The sequence below is a fragment of the Crotalus tigris genome, unplaced genomic scaffold (genome assembly GCF_016545835.1).
Source record: "Crotalus tigris isolate CLP2741 ecotype Arizona unplaced genomic scaffold, ASM1654583v1 scf7180000018371.15429387391:27106975, whole genome shotgun sequence".
In the NCBI taxonomy this organism is placed as follows: Eukaryota; Metazoa; Chordata; class Lepidosauria; order Squamata; family Viperidae; genus Crotalus; species Crotalus tigris.
The window spans coordinates 9,162,726-9,180,978 of NW_024096970.1; the positions used below are offsets into that span (position 1 = coordinate 9,162,726).

Consider the following 18,253-nt stretch of genomic DNA (forward strand, 5'->3'; position numbering starts at 1 on the left):
TGATGACATCCTGAGATCTAGTGTGGTGATATCCTGAGTTCTGTGTTGCACCATCCTGGGTGGTTGGCTATGTTGTAACATCTTGAGCTTTAGCGTTGTAGCCTCCTGAGTTCTGTGATGTGATGTCCAGGGCTGAAGGCTGTGAAGTAACATACTGGGCTTTGGTTTGGCTCCGAGTTTGCGGTCTAGCTCTGTGTTCAAACAATCCACAAACAATAACTCCAACTCAGCCAACCAATCCACCTACAGCATCTAAGCCTGCACTCCACACACCCCCACCAATATATAAGATGACGAGTGGGACCTCGTCGAAACGTCGCCAAGATACTCTCAATCTTACACAGGAAAAGACCCGAATACACCAAGACCTGCATATATATATATATATATATATATATATATATATATATATATATATATATATATATATATATGGTCAAAAGTCTTTTCCCACTCCTGAATGGAAGTGTTCTCTATTCATCCTTGATTCAGAAAAACTAGACCAGCACAAAATTGCTGTTCCCATTGCTATCTTGCCATTGCCTTGATTTCAAGTCCCTGCCATTCACCTGGCTTCCCTCCAAGATAAGGATGACCAAGTCCACCAGATTTTGTACACTTGAGCCTGTCCTTGGACAGTGTCAAAATAAGAAGAAAAGAACAAAAATGTGGGTTAGACAGCATCATCACCAGATGGATTCATAACTGGCTGACCAACTGCATCCAATGTGTAGTCCTCAATGGAACTGCATCTATATGGAGAGAAAATATAGAACTGTGTACCACTTTAAAGAAGGAACATGGGATATAAATGCAGTGAATAACTAACATCAATACATCAGGAGAAAAGATATTTTGATTACTTAAGAAACTGAGGAACACATTCTTCAAAAACATTAGTATGTATTTTTATACAGCTTTGAGACTCAGAGCACTACACAACATTAAATCTAATTCAGATCTATGAATTCAAATAGCAACAAGTGCCATATTTCACAATAAGAAAAGTAGGTAATATGAATTCCATCATTCCAAGAGTCATTTCTTCCTGTGGCAGGATATAAATGTAATAAATTATCACAAAAAAGAGAGTAACAGTTGTTGACATGAGACATTGTTATTGAAAAAAAAAATAGATACCAGGAACCAAAATAGCTAAGATGACAGCCACAATTAATGCAATAGAAATTTCATCCATTTTGACATCATGGTGCATGTAAGAAATGGTGAGGCTTCAGTTACTCACTTGTGGGGGCCATTTTGATTTTTTTCAATGCACCTTCCCTCACCCAGATGCCCTGCGTGGACATTAATATTTATTTTATTTTCAAAAGTCGTGACCTTCCTTTGCCAAAGGGTAAAACCACAAGACAGTTACGCTCTTCACAGAAACCAAATTATTCAAAGTATCTCTTTTACAAGAATTGTTTACAGAAAAAAAATCCCCTTTGAATTATCTCAAAACAGATGCAGCTTATTTTCATTTCATTATACTGATTATTTAAATCCCATTCCTTTATTAAAATAATAATTAAATCAACATTAAAAATACATAATTGAGAAAAAAAACAAAAGCAGATATAAATAAAAATGGCAGTAAAATATCAAGAGGACAGCAATATTAAATATTCTAATAGAGCAGATTAATGTTTAAAAGCTATTTTAAATACAAAGTCATTATCAAATAAACATTATATTATCTTTTCATACTTTCTATATTCTCTATGTTTGTATCACTTCAATTCATGTTTATATTTCACCTTGAACATGTATCAGTACTGGATAATTTACAATGCTTTAGTGGCATATTTTTGTGTAACACGTAGTATTTCTAGTAAATTTGCATTTTTTTCTGGACCAAGAAAAATATCTCAGCAGCCACATTCCAAAACAAAATGAGACAATGTAAAAAGAATTTAGAGATGACCTTAGGATGGTATGAAAAAGCTACTAAGGAGGGACCTGAAGAAGTGGTTAGAGTCCCAGGGGTAGTCAACCTTGGCTCTTTTATGACTCTTGGACTTCAACTCCCAGAATTCCTGAGCCAGCTAAGCCAGCTAAGCTGGCTCAGGATTTCTGGGAATTGAAGTCCACGAGTCATAAAAGAGCCAAGGTTGACTACCTCTGGGTTAGACGTAGGGAGACTGATAGAAACAGGAGAAAAGTGCTCACTGTCACCAGCCCCCAGCTTGTTTTTATTTAGTATGAGATGGGACAGAGAAAAGTTTAGACTTTCATATTCTATTATAATACCCAGAATAATAAAGTACTATTCCTCAAATCCCTGTGGGTCTATCCTTGATTTGGCTGACCTTGGACAACTGACAATAAGACTAGTACAAAACCTAAATTTGATATACAGGTAATCCTTGACTTACAATCACAATTGGGACCACAATTTCCATTGCTAAACAAGGCAGTTATTAAATGATTTGCACGCGATTTTACAACCTTTTTGTCACAGTTGTTAAGCAAATTGCTGCAATTGTTAAGTAAATCACAGGTATGTTAAGTGAATCCAGCTTCCTCCATTGACTTTGCTTGTCAGAAGGTTTAGAATTGTCAGAATTGGGAAGGTTACAAATGACAATCACATGATCCTGGGATATTGCCACCATGGGGATGCCATGGCAGTCCTTAGTGCAAGGACCGGTTATAAATCACTTTTTTTCAATGCCATTGTAACTTTGAATGAGGACTACCTGAAATTTATATTTAATTAACATTAAATATTACACTCAATCCTCATTGTGTATGGGAATTATGTTCTTGAAAACCTAGTCTATAGAAACAGAAACTATGGTTATTGAAGCATTCATCCTAGTGAGAACATGTGGTCTGTATCAGTACTGACATGGAGACTTGTTAACAAAAATGGTGAGAACAAGACAAGAATGTGGTTTTCTGTGTGTAGCTCATGTTGATACTATGCAGTAAGGTTCTCAGACATTTTCCCTACTCTGCATGGCTGCATAGAACCATGTTGACACTGTGTTTCATAATAAATGGATTATACTTTTATAGACACATATAAGCAAATCTGCAGAAGCAGAATGCGCACAGATAATGAGGATTGCTATCTTTAGTCATCTGTTGAATAATTTTCTCTCCCCAGCACATTAAACATTGTAATATAATAATAGTTTTCGGAGATCTATTGGGAATATATCCAAGGATCTTGGAGACTGCCTTAATACAGTATATTTAAGCCAAAAGAATTTCTGGCTGAAATCTTGAAGAGCTGATGCTAGGCAGCATAGACAAGACAAAATCCCATGGTCAACTCTTTGCCTTCATTCAGATGCCATAATAAGAACATATTTATCCTTAGTATTAGCTTTCCCTCCACCCCAAGAAATTGCAACTTACTGCATCATCTAAACTGACAACCATAGTTAATTTTATTAACCATAGTTTATTCTAACCAAGTATCATTACATTTCATTCCAAGCTTGGCTGTTAATCAAATGGAGAAGCAAATGTTCCCAGCCTCTTCTTTGTGAAGAGTAGGGAAGAGAAAGTAAGAGTCCACAGGAGCCTAGATTTGTTCTCATAAGAACAAACCGTCCATTATTTTTATCATATCTGAATACTCTCAGTTTAATTAATCTTAATACATGGTTATTTTCCTCTTGAGATGACCTGGAGTTTTATGAAGATAATGTCAGTGGCTACATACTTGGAAAAAAAGTATAGGTAGTCCTCAAGTTATGACCACAAATGTGCCCAAAATTTCCATTGCCAAGCAAGACTGTTTTTAAGTGAGCTTTGTCCCACTTTATGACCTTTCTTGCCACACTTGTTAAGTGAATCACTGAAGTTCCTAGGTTAGTAACATGATTGTTGAGTGAATCTGATTTTCCCATTGACTTTTATCAGAGGTTCACAAAAGGTGATCATGTGATCCCAGGACACTGCAACAATCAAAAAGACATGCCAGTCTCCAAGTGTCCAAATTTTGATCCCATGACCATGGGGATGCTGCGACAGTCATAAGTGTGGAAAAAAGACCATAAGTCACTTTTTTCCATTGCCGTTGTAAGTTTGAACAGTCACTAAATGAATGGTTGTAAGCTGAGAACTATCTGTAGTAAAAAAATAGGATAGTCTCATATAGTTCATATATGACAATGAAGAAGTCCATAAACTTAGAAGATTGTTTTTACTATCTTTGCTGGACTTTCTCTGTACTGTTGGATTGCAGGAGCTTAATTGCTATTTATTATCAGTCATAGCCAGGGCATTTTGAATTTTGGTACTTACTTTGAAATTTCAGATTGAAAAATGTAAAGATTTTGGTTTCTCACATCTAAGCAAAGTGATAAAAAAATGAAAAAGATCACTGACTTGAGGCCAATGAGTAATACATGAAGTGGGAAATCAACTTAAGTGCTAATGTGTTTTCCAGCCTTAAGAGATTTGCATCAATTCAGTAACATTTCCTGAACAAACACTGAAAGTTTTCTTCTTCATTTTTAAGTTGAAACTTTTAAGTTTACACTGATTCTTGTCATGTGGCATATGGTTTTCAAATTAAGAATATGAATATCATTTTCCAATCAGACAAAAACAATCCTTCAAAATATTAATAACTTTGATTTTCCATACAATATTGACGTAACTTTGGCTATATCTATAAGCATAGTCAAGGTCTGTTAGGTATTGTTGCTGTAAATAGCATGCAGTTAGGAGTGTGAAAACTGTTTTTTTCAAGGCTATCTGCTGTTAAATCACATTTAAAAACCACCGTTCATACCTGGGATTCCATTAGAGCAATATATAATAGGAATTCTTCTGTTCAAACCACCTATAATTAATATTTGAAAGGTAAAACAAAGGAAAATAACTTTGGTTCACCTGCCTTTTTTCAAAACAAGTATTAGGAGTTAAGAACTTACGTAAATTCTGCCAAACTTGTTACAATAAACATTTTAAAGTGTGTTTAACTTGCCCAACTTACTACAGTTTTGAAGAACGGACCCTATATATTTTTTCTTGCATATGTCGACCCCAACTACTCCAATTTCTGCTGAACATTCCGTTCTTAATTACTGATACCTAAGAAACCATGAAGAGATTGTTAATAGTAAAGTACACATACATGGACAAATGGCAGTCCAAAGGAGAAAGTGTGAGCCTACAATTTGGATTGGGAGTAAATTTTGGATCAGAACCCAAGGCTACTTCTTCTTCAAAACAGTAGCATATGCTTTTTAATAAGTATTTCCCCCAACATATAGTTTTAACCTTTGGCACCATTCAAATACAGTTGCACATTCACCATTGAAAAATTTGCCCTCCCCAGAAAGACAATGACCTTCACCTATCTATCCTGTAAGAGCTTTGCTGGAGTAAGTCAAAAACCAACCTAACACAATGTTTGGTTCCTCTAAAAGTCAAGTGCTATTATTTGCAAAACACCGGTGTTAGACAAAAAAATCTTCAATACTTTGGATTTAAAATATGTGAATGAGCATCAAGTGTTATCTTTTATTATTTCCAAAACAACAGTATGTTAAAAAGAATCTATGCAAAGGGGCTCAGAATGCTATCCAACTAACTAGCAGTGAGATGACTCTCCCCAAATGGAAAAAAATGAGATTATGGGGTAAATGTGGAATGATGAGAAAACCTGGCAAAAGAAATATGGGTTATAAGTGCTTTGAGATTGTGGGAAAAACATTCCAGAAAAAGAATCCTAAATTCCTATTAGGAAAGGCTGCCAAATGCCCCACCATAAGCCTTCTTCCTGGTCATGTGATCCAGAGCAAAGCACATCCAGCTTGCTCTATGCTTCCCAGTGCACACATAATACCCAAGCACAGAGAGATGTAGCACAAGGGGAAAACAAAAATGCAGACACAATACACTACTTCATTGCACGGTGAAAAAAGGTCTGTTATGACAACTGCTGGTAAAGGGATTGGAAAGAATTTAAAAACCGGTGCTCTTCATTTTCTTTAACATTTTTTTAATAAAAATAATAATAAACCCACAGGAATTACAAAAGGATCTGGCCTTCTGTTCAGAAGATGGAAATAAAAAAATATCCACTGCTTTGTCCAACAAAAATCAAAACACATGACAATGAGCAATAGGTTTCTGCAGTTCAACTACATGCTAGGAGTATGCAGTATCTTCATCCCATAGAACTGTTGGCATCATGTAATCAATTCCCCAAATCTGAGAGATGAAAATGTAGATTTGGAGTGGAGGATCAGATACCAGGGTAAGGAAACAGAACCAGTTCTTGATCTCACCAGCCTTAGGAAGTGGCATTTCTGTACCACTACAAAGCTACAAATTGAAATAATATCTTATATTGAATTCTCCCATTCCTATTGCAAAGAGGAAAGGTGAAATCCATTGCTTATATATCAGGAATAAATCATATTTCCTGGCCATCAATCAAAAATCATTTTGGGGAAGAGGATTAGGCACAGGCCTAATGGGAATGGAGCACACAAGGATTAAGTGGAGAGATGATGCAAAGGAAATGGATTGCACAGAAAAGATTCCGGGGGTAAGTGGAGAATATGGGAAAAGAGTTTCTTGCTTGTGAAAACATATTAAAACTGTTCTGTTTTAGCACAAAGTGGGGATTGTTGTCAACCTAACAATGAATAACTGCACAATTAATGTTTGGCAACTGTGCAACTGAAATCTGGGTGCTCAAATCAGAGGTAGGTCTAGAAATTGTACAACTGGATTTAAATGACTCCACATAGCTTTGGAGCCCTGCATTACCCATTTCTTGTACATCATCGGATGCCATCATGTGAACATCCACTTGTCTAAAGGCAGATGCACTCCAGAGACAGATTCTCAGAATTTCAGCTCTCTGATAAAGTGCTCAGAAATAGCTAGAAAATGGAAACTAATTGCTTAAAAATTGTGCTATAAGGGGAAATTCTGTGGTTTTGTGGTTCTTTGCAGAACAGGCTGAACAGCTAAGCTGGGACTTTCCCAAACATAATGGTTCATTACATCACAATCAAATTATCTGAAAAGGCCTCTGCCAGGCCTTGTTGCCTGGAAAAGCCAGCAGCCACACAGGTGGGATTTTCCTTCTTTCTAGCTAAAGAACTTATATTTAGAAAGCTGCCCACAGATATCACAGTTCACAGTTGTGTCATATTCAAACTGACAAAAGGGAAAGGGAAGTTGTAGTATGTGACATAAGCCAAGTGGAAAAATTCCTAATATAACAAATTAATCTTGCAAACAATGGTATCAAGTTCTTCTTACGCACAGAGAACCAGGATTTTTTTTTTATTATTCACTTTCCTGAAAGCTGGGAAATTGCTGAAAAAGCATTATTGCTGGACTTTCCTTTTCCCTTCCACAGAGGAATACTACTCAATTTCCTTTTCCCACATTGCCTTGGAGATATTCCTGTTCATAAAGCTTGGCATCAGAATTATTTTCCCAAATAATTAAATAATAAATAAAATCATAAAGATTTGAAACAGAAACTTAAATAACCCACAGTTAGTACATGTGCACCAATTCAATCCGCCCCATGTCTTATACACAGTATGTGTTCTATATAATAAAGAAATAAAAGAAATACAACTAATGTAAGGAAGGCTTCCCCAACCTGATGCCCTCCAGATGTTTCCAAAGAAAAGTAATGTCCTCTATATAGTGTATGTTAGGCACAGTCACTAGTCCACTTTTCATTCCCTCAAATACTCTTTGAAAACAACTCACAGTCTACTTCACTGATGATGGACCTTTCAGTAACAAGAACCCAAAAACTTTGCTCATCCTGTGTTGTTGCAGGTGTTCTTCTGCAGCAACATCTTGCAGAACAAATGGGTGAAACTGAAAATATTATTAATTTCATTTCTGTTCCAAAAATCACTACTAGAAGTTCTAGGAGGAAGATGTGAAGCTGTCAAAATAGCCTTCCTTTAGAGCAGAGCTGGGGAACGATGGCCCTTTTATGACTTGTGGACTTCAACTCCCAGAATTCCCGAGCCAGCCATGGTGACTCAGGAATTCTGGGAATTGAAGTCCAAAGGTCATAAAAGGGCCATCGTTCCCCACCTCTGGTTTAGAGCTAGGTGGCCAAAGTTTTAGGACATGGGGACCAAATTTAGCTTTCTCACTTTCCAGAGAACTGCAGGAAGCCATCAGTGGCATCACTGGAAGACACGAGTCTGAACTATTTTTGCACAGTTCCTCATTTTTGTGGGAATAGAAATACGAGGACTCTGAGCTAAATAATTTCCATTCCCTCCCCCCTTAATTGTTCCAACCCACTGAAAAATTACATAACATGGCTGCACTTGGGGAGAGTTGTGAGATGGGAATTGTTTCCTTTTCAGAATCTTCTTGCTCCTTTCCCAACTTTGAAACTCTCAGAGAATATGAAAAACTGGCTGAAATCAAGATCTTGAAAAAAACTTTGGATGATTTTCTGGTGTACCGAAGAATGGGGATGGAAGAGAGACAGATCTCCCATTCCCAAACCCACCTTTAATTCATAAAACAATAACAACAAAGCAACACTGCAATTTCAGCAACTTGCTGTCACAGAGCTGAAAGGTCATGGCCACCTGTGTCTTGTAGGAAATTACTTGCCTCTAAACTACAGTGTGACAACATTTCCATGTGAAACCCAGCTTCAGAGGTAGAAGTAAACCAGTTCATCTGCTAAGGCATGGTTTAAGAGCAGGGGTCTTCAAACGTGGCCCTTTTATGACTTGTGGGCTTCAACTCCCAGAATTCCTCAGCCAGGCAAACTGGGAGTAGAAGTCCACAAATCATAAAAGGGCCAAGTTTGAAGACCCCTGTTTAAGAGCAGTGCAAAGCCAATTCAGGGGGAACATAAGCATCTGGTATGGAATTGTCCTTAGATGACATTCCTCATCACTTCCGTCCCTAAAGGTAACTGAATAGAGAAATCTGACATAAATAGGAAATTTAAGGCATGTGGACATTTAAAGGAATATTCAGTCCCAGTAAGCCAGAAGAGTGACATGAATTACATTAATCTCCCTCATACATTGAAAAGACTGCTTTTTCAAAATATTATAATACAGGTATTCCTAGACTTACAAGTTTGGTGACCATTTGAAGTTGCAACCGCTTATGGCCATTTTTTACTCTAACAACCATTTCAGCGTCCCCATGGTCACATGATAAAAATTTGGACACTTGGCAACTGACTCATATTTATGACGGTTGCAGTATCTTGGGGGTCATGTGATCCCCTTTTGTGATCTTCTTTTAAGCAAAATCAATGGGGAAGCCAGATTCACTTAACAATCATGTTACTAAGAACTGCAGTGATTCACTTAACAACTGTGGCAAGAAGGGTTCTAAAATGGGGCAAAATTCACTTAACAAATCTTTCACTTAGCAATCGAAATTTTGGGCTCAGTTGTAATCGTATATTGAGGACTAGCTGTAGTTTATCTAATAGACCACATTGACTGATAGATCACATAATAATTGTTTCCATCCACATGGAATAGCCATGTTGAAGTCTTGCTCAGGAAGGACTAATACAGGAATGGATACTCTTCAAGCTACCTCAGACATAAGCACTATCAACAGTCTTTACCAATCTGATGCTGTGCTAATTTGGAAGCGATGAATGTTGTAATCCAATTCAATCTGGGAAGCATGAGGTTGGGAAAGAAAAGGAGCAAACCTATTTAAAATGTATGCTGAAATAAATGAATTTCACCCTACCGGTATGTACAAGTTGACATATATATAAGTTGTGTTCCATCTTCATGGAAGCCACCATAGCTACAGTTTCACTATTCCCACTCAGTTATTCTAATAACTAGACAGGCATTCTAGTAAGTTTCTAGAGGCTGCCTTAGAGCTCCTCATGTCAGGATCACTTATGTGAAATACACAGGTTTTGTTCTACTTAAGTGAAACCAAGCCATTGGAAGAATCACATCTTGTTTCGATTATGCACAGCTGAAGTTGTTGTTCTAGCTTTCATGCTGCCAGATGGCATTCTCCTTATGTACTTGTAAGGACCATATTAAAGCCTATTGTATTAAAGGGAATTAGCCTAGCATGTAGACCAGGGGTGTCAAACTTGCAATGTCACGTGACATGTCGTGATATATTGTCTTTTCCATTGCCGGCAATGGGGTGGGTGCAGTTTCACCATGACGCATCCAGCCCATGGGCTGGCAGTTTGACACCCCTGATGTAGAATGAGCCAGCTTTTTCCTGCTTAGGGACACAATGCTTCTAGAGAAAAGTGAAGCAAGCACTGAGTGTTCTCTGATTCCTTCCTTTTTTTCCTCTCTTATCACCCTTTTCTCTCTCTTCCAAGTCAAGTTTAGCATACCTCTGATTAGATCTTCTGCAGAGGGTCTCTGAGCTTATATCAAGAGCCACAAAGGATTGCATTATTGAGTCTATTAGACTTGATTAATTTTCTTTTCTATAAATCATTTGCCAAAGAAAATGAACAAAAGTGGTTGCTTGTTGGGCAAATAAGTCATATTTGGCATGGCTTGTTGCAAATGAGAAGTCTTTCATTTACACAATCAGGTAAAATTAACCAGAAATGGATATTCGTTATATTTGAACCTGATTTGGCTGTCTCATGTAGTAGCGAAGAAACAGGATTCCATGTTCAGACATCACAATAAGTTACCTTTTCCTAGTTTATTTGCTTGCATTTCACTGTATACATTAAGAATTCTGGTTATATATGATTATGCACATATCTAAGGTTGTTTAATGTATTAGAACCATGGTGGCGAACCTGTGGCACACGTACCACAGGTGGCATGCAAAGCCTTCTCTGTGGGCACGCGCGCCATCGCCCCAGTCCTAGGCCTTCAGCTGGGTTTTATAAAACCTTTTCGCTTTAGGCCTCTGCCACCGTGTGCAAAAAAAAAAAAGGTTCAATGAATCAGCCAATTTCAACTTCTTGCGAGGAAAAAAAGTTGGAATTGATTGATTGAGCTTTTTAGTCCCACCCAGTCTGCCATTACCACCACAGCCACGCCCACCCAATTGGTCACACCCACCCAATGGGCCACACTCACCCAATGAGCCATGCCCACCCGGCACCCGACGATACATAAGTGGGTTTTGGGTTGCAGTTTAGGCACTCAGTCTCAAAAAGTTCACCATCACTGTATTGGAATCATCTCAGGAAGAAAGAATGTCGAAAGCAATTATGGGCTTTATTTAATGATCTTCCGAGGTTTAGACAACCTGGTACCCAGTACTTATTTTAAGCCCCATCATCCCGTCACTATAGATATTGGGAAATGATTGTTGGGATTGCCTCAAATACCTAGAAAATATCAGATTATTTGCTAGATCAAACCAGGCAACTTGGAAATGTTTGATATGTTCAAAGAGTAGTTCCCCATATGAAATAACAATGGGCTTTTGCAAATAAGAGGAATTTCAAAAGTAATTTGTGAAAATTCAGCCAAAATTTCACAAACCCATATAAGGTTAGCATCATTAGAGCACTAATGTTATAAAACATTGGGATAGCATGATGATTATTACCTCAAACAAAACAGAGGATAAAATGAAAAAAAGAATGTATTAATCTGAAAAAAGTAGGGCACAAACCTATAGAGAAGTAACCTAGACAAAAGTCCTTTCGTCATATTAATCAGCCCCACCTGCCCAGGGATTTCCAGTCTCTTTGACTGGGGAAAGCACCTTGCTGTGTGTAATAGATCTGCATATTATTTCTGCTTTGAATATGATAATGAGAGAAGTAGGTGGGGCTCAACAGGTTTTTTAATACAAAATGGCATTCAAAGGTTAAAAGTATATGAAAAGGATCACATTTATAGTACACATTTCAAGAAGTGAAACTATTTCACAGTTATATAATACTTATTTTCCTCTTAGCTTTGTTTTCACGTGCCTTATTAAGCTTATTGTGGTATGCACTATTATTTTTTACTTTGTTAATTTGTATTTCATGTACTTGGGCTATGCTTAATATTTTAGTTTTACTCTAGATCATTTTCCTCTTCTACATTTTGCATCATCTTCCAGAATTCCACCCTATATTTTCTTATTTCATTCCTTCAGGATTTGATTTATTTATACATAGTCTTCACTATTTCACACTGATTAATGTATAGTTCACATATGTGTTATTTGTACTTATTCCACCAATGACTAAACTGAGATGATGCTGGGAGTTAAAATAAACAATATGTGGAATGCCACAGGCTGTCCATTCCTCTGCTAAGTCATTTCTAAAGAAATCTCATTGTAAATAACATTACCCATGTAATTCTTCTGAATTTGTTTGGCTTATCTAGGCTTCAAGACAATTGGAAATGCAGACAGAAGATTCTGCAATGTAGACAAGAAGTAGGTGGGGACAAGTAAGTTGTGCCAAACCGTCACAATGATCTAGTTGTTAACTCTTTGTACCCCCATCCTGTTGTCAGCTTTTCCTCATAAATGTAAGTGATACCATAGTACATGGCACATTGCCATGGCAGTCTCAGCAAGGCTCTAAAATGGATCATCCAGAAGACCTGATTCAGTCAACCAGAAAAATGAAATAATCTGTTCAGGAGTTAGAAGAGTCATATTTTCTCCCCCCTTCATCAATAGCATGAGAACAAATTATTTCCTCATTTTTAAGAATCAAGATCACGTGAAGTATTAATACCACTTTACAATGCTTGGTAAGGCCACACTTGGAATACTGCATCCAGTTTTGGTCACCACAATGTAAAAAAGATATTGAGACTCTAGAAAGAATACAGAGAAGAGCAACAAAGATGATTAGGGGACTGGAGGCTAAAGCATATAACAAAAGGCTTCTGGAATTGGGTATGTCTAGTTTAATGAAGAGAAGGACGAGGGGGGACATGATAGCAATATTCCAATATCTCAAGGGCTGCCACAAAGAAGAGGGAGTCAAGCTATTTTCCAAGGCGCCTGAAGGCAGCACAAGAAGCAACGGATGGAAACTAATCAAGGAGAGAAGCAACTTAGAACTAAGGAGAAACTTCCTGACAGAACAATTAACCAGTGGAACAACTTGCCTCCAGAAGTGGTGGGTGCGCCAACACTGGAAGTTTTTAAGAAGAGACTGGATAGCCATTTGTCTGAAATGGTATAGGGTTTCCTGCCTGAGCAGGGGGTTGGACTAGATAACCTTCCAACTATTATTATTATTATTATTATTATTATTATTATTATTATTATTATTATTATCATCATCATCATCATCATCATCATCATCATCATCATCACCAATGATAGGCATATTACTACAAGCTGTTGAAAGCAGCTATACAAAATAAAACACCCCTGAAAATAAGATGTCCCAAATAATTAAAGAGAATTCTGAGACAAATTAGATTTGATTAATATTAGTTATGCAATTCTTAAAAATAATTGTTCCAACCAAATTTAGATTATTTACTGTATTAAGAGAATTTGCCACCTAGTGACAGCAAAGCAACATGACACCAAGATAATTACAAATATTTCAGGGCAGGATTTGCCCATCATAGAGATCATGAGTGTATCTAAACAACTGTGGTTTTAATGTGCTTTCATATACTTTTTGAGATGGTAAGTTTGCTGGCACAATGTTCCACCTACATTGTCGGTCTCTTCTCTGCTCAATAACAACGCCAGCAAGTCCTGCTCAAGAGCTTTCTCTAGCAATTATTGTTCTAGCAGACAGACTAGGATCTTTCTAAAACAACCTGGTTGTCAGGCCCATGTAGCAAGAGAGTCTCTAATAGGCAACAAGATTGCTAGAGAAAGTGAAAATCTAAGACATCTCTGAAGTGATCTGATAAGTGTCAATCCAGCATCACCAACCATAATGCTCAAGAAGGAAAACTGGCAATAACTGAAGAGGGAAACGGTTGCAGAAACCAACAGGAACTAATTGAACTTGTTTTGGAAGAGAAAATGGGTAACACTGTTTCCATATCAGAATACCCTGATGTTAACTAGACTTGAGTGTAGATTGTGGATGAGAAAGAAGATTGTCATGCAGTCATGTCCCTAAAGAAGCTTAGTGAGGCATTTTCAAGTTGAAGGTAGAAGAATGTGGATGTGCCATTTGATACCTTAAAGTTGGTTGAAGAGAAGGATGGAAAAAGACAGAGCTAGTGTATGATGGAGAGTGTTTCCAACCAAGAAATTTGTCCTTGTTCCCTTCCAAGCTCACAAAGATTCCAGAATTCCTTGCAAAATATTTTTTAGGATGATACTTATTTATATTCTCCACTTATGAGTTCGGAGTGGCACTGAAATTAGTTTCACAATCCTTATTTTAAGATCACAACAATCCTGTAAAATAATCATGCCTGGGAAACAATGACTTCTTTTAAATTTCCTTCTTGTAAGTTTCAATGCATAAACATAAAGCACAGAGTGGTGAGAAAATAAAAGAGTAAAGGCTGTTCTGCAATCAAAATAAAAAAGCAATTCACAGCAGCAAATGCAATATATGACTTCATTATTTCCTTTAAACTCAGACATAACCATTCTCAGACAAGACTTTGCATATATCAATCAGCCTTCCTTATGGATGTCCCCTATTTACTTATATCATTTTTGTTTCTCAATAGAATTTGAGCTTCATTCAGTAAGACTGACCACGGTTTAATCCCAGAATCTATGATTACTCCATGGGTTTAGTCTTGACTTTGTGCCTTGACCAGAAAAAAATGAGGTCCTCCTAACTTGCCATCTCCAGTGCAAGAGGGTTACTTTGCTTTTATCTCTTTACTAAAATTGCCCATGAAAGAGTTGCCTTGGCTCATGCAAGAACTACTGAATGCCACTGACTGTACTATAGAATGTCCTCAACGGGTTACTTCCATTAAAGCTTTGATAAACATGCTTTTTCAAAAGGTTTGCATAGCCATCACCTCTATTCAAAAAAAAATATGGATCTAAAAATTATTGCCCCATGGCACTTTTTTCTGGCTAAGCCTTCAGAACAAGGCTGGCAGCGTCTCTGTCCTCCAATAAGGATAGTGATTGCTGCTGCTGCTGCTGACATGGGTAGCAAGAATTGCTCTAAACAGGTTGTAGCCAGGCTGTAAACATCTCTTAAAGGTAGAGACTGCCGGCCCTTGCTGCTACAGATACCAGAAAGAAAGGGAAGTAAATAGTGTGGGATCTGTCCCACCAGTGAAGACTTGTCAGTATGTAGGGGCAGACACTGTAGCTCATTGATAGCTGGTCCAAGAAAGTTGACAGAGTAGACTATGGGCAGCAGTTCCAGAGTCTCAGGTGAATGCAAGTCCCATCATGTATGTACAGCTGAACTGGGAGAGCCATTGCCAGTGCAGCCCCTCCCTGCAGGAGCTACTGATGTGAGTTTACAAGCTCAGACAGCTGCTGATGTGGGCCAGAACCTCATATTTGTTCTGCTTTTGTGCAGAAATGGGAATATTGTCTTTTGTGAAGTTAACATTTCCCTGACACATATATTGAAAACTAATTAGCCTTGTGACTCAGAATGTTCATATAAGAGGTTTTCTTCCATTTTCCAATCTGAACAACCTTGATCTAGTTTTAGTTCACCTCAGCAGCCAGCTGGCTCCAAGATGGAAGTCTTGATGTTAGGACACATCATAAACAGTAATTGAAGGCAAGGTAAAGAGGTATATGAATGGGCCCAGTGTCCAGATAAACTACCTGTTTGTTTAGCCTTAGGGTTTATTTTACTTATTCAATTCACTTTATGTCCCATTTTCATGAGCTGAGAGCATGTAGGAAAGTCTTAACTGTTGAAGGACAACTTCAAAGCTTTCCTTTCTTGTAGCTCTTTATTTTTAAATCAGACAGCACTTTAAGTAGAGGATATTTTCAAACAAAGAAGTGTCCTTCATAAAGGAGGGCATATTTCACAAGACCACAGTAACAACTGTTTACTTTTCTTAAGAATTTTCAAAGAAAGATTAGAAAAACCACCAATCTGGCAGCCCAGTTTCTCGTATTTTCATAGATAAATGCCACTGTTGCTTCCAAGAAAACACACCCAGGTTTGCAGATTCAGAAATTGTCTTTTTAGTTAATTCTTTGGAAGGAACTGAACCCATTTCATGATGCTCAGCAAAAACAAGCTTGTTTTCTGATAACACATTTCATCAGTCAGCGCACATGGTTGTTTTTGGTCTGTCTCATGGAGGTTGATTCATCTGTCTTATGATTGAGATAATTTTACCTTAATAAGATTTCTAGTATTCTTGATTTTGAAACTTCTTCCTCCTTCCTTCTTTTCTTCATTTCCTTTGTTTCATCATAGAGCCTGGCTAGGAATGGGTGAGCGTAGACCTTTTTAAACTCACAATGTTTTCCAAAACTTCCTTGCTTCTCTTAATAATGGAAAAATGACATGAGGTTAACTGGAATGGGGAAACAACCTAGGAAACAAACATATGAAGAACTAATGAAAAGGAAAGGGGTGTTGTTTTCATATTTGTTTTCACAAATATAATGAGGGTAGCATAGGCTAGCCTTTTCCAATCGGATTTCTTCCAGATATATTCCTGCCTCCAGGCGGCTGGAGGATAGCAAGCAAGGGAAAGCAGCCATAGATATTTAGAAGTACTATAGTTCTGTGTTCCAGTCAACATGTTATTTTTTATCTCTGCACAGCACAACACTTGTTGTAAAATATTGGGGGTGGTACTCTAGACAATCCTAAAAGAAGAATCAAAGAATTTGTATAGATTCTTGTAGCTGAATAAATGCCCGATTATTTTCTGAACAGTGTCATTTGATTAGCAATACAAGCCCATGTATTCCTGCATTAAAACAGCTCTTTTTTAAAGCAGACTGATAAGTAAGAATATGGTGTTATTTCTCGTGACGGTACATACAGATCTTCATTGTTTATTTGCAACAACTAAGTTATTTGGCACTGCTTTTATTCTGGGAAGTTTTTTGGGATATCCCATTTTAGGTACAACTCAAGATTTCCTGATATTCACCCATCCAACGACCCAAAAAATCCTATCCTGCTTAGATTTTCTAGATTAGCATATTTCTAAAGTGCTATACTTGGCATTACTGTACGCTACAGCTCAGTGATGGCGAACCTTTTAGAGACAGTGCCCCAAAACTGGCCCTGCCCCCCCCCGCTCCACCCCCTGCCCCGCCCCCACCCTACCTGCCTGCAGGGCCACTTACCACCTCCAGGGCCTGCAGCAGATCGCCCAGGCAGTCCAGCAGCCCCATGGCAGCCACGCCTTCTTCCCGCGCCCTGCAGCATCAACTATGCACGATGGGGCATGAGGGCAGAGTCTTGTCTAAGCTGCTTGGCTGCCATGTCCTTGGCTGCGCTGCTCCTTGTCCTTAGTCATTTTGAATTTCACAGCAGCTCATGGGAGTGAGGTTAGGTATTCTAATACAAAATTTAAGAGAGGTTACATTAATTGAACTCTCCTATCGAGTATGAAGAAGAGGTTTAAGTTTTCTCTCTTTACATCTTTGGCTTGGAAAACGACGGTTCAAAGAAATAAGTAATTTATTGCACGATGCGAACGTGAAGGACGGACGAAACGAGTAAGGCTGATTCAGCGCTGGGTAATCCCGACCACTTCAGATTTCCCTAGGAAGTGATGCTTCCGGAGTTAAGATTCAGGCAACGCCTTAGACATGTTTGAAATGAAGAGTGAAACACTGCCTGTACTTTTGGAAAAACATTTAAACGTTTTATTAGCGCCTCTCAGCACTGTTTCGATGAACTCACTAGAAATTAAATCCAGTCCACTTTTCTTTTTAATGAGCATCTCTTTCTCTTTTTGAAAAATATCAAAGGCTGTTTTATAGAAAGTTAAGGTTTCAGCATATTATGAAAGTTAGTAAATATTCAGCCATATTAAATGAATTAGATCAGGGGTTCCCAACCGCGGGTGCTCACACCCCCTGGGGGTGCAAGACGATATTCCAAGGGATGCGAAAACTTGGATTTAGACGTTTCAAAACTATAGTGTATATGCATAACCAGGTACTAATTTTGTAAAGGGTGCGAGAATATATCAGAAGCCCTCTAGGGCTGCGGGGCATAGAAAAGGTTGGGAACCGCTGAATTAGAGCAAAGTGTGTTCCTTTCGTTCTAAAAGCATTTCTAGAAAATATACAATGATTTAGATTTTTTTTTTAAGTATTCTCTAACTTTTATCTCTACAGCTCAGGGATAACATAGACGCCACAGGCCGCGCGTTTCCTGTGTTTAATGTCACTTCCTTTTACTGGCTACCTTTCTAGGCGCGCGGGGTTGTTTCCATGG

The 18,253-nt window shown here is 38.0% G+C and overlaps 1 long non-coding RNA gene across 1 annotated transcript; it reads right to left on the bottom strand.

The window, feature by feature from the left end:
• Nucleotides 1-481: 481 nt before the first annotated feature.
• On the bottom strand, nucleotides 482-17,775 carry LOC120311628. The gene is made up of 3 exons (XR_005557680.1): nucleotides 17,152-17,775; nucleotides 16,184-16,382; nucleotides 482-752 (listed from the first exon to the last, which is right to left on the bottom strand). It is a non-coding gene; the product is annotated as an uncharacterized LOC120311628 (long non-coding RNA).
• Nucleotides 17,776-18,253: the final 478 nt, after the last annotated feature.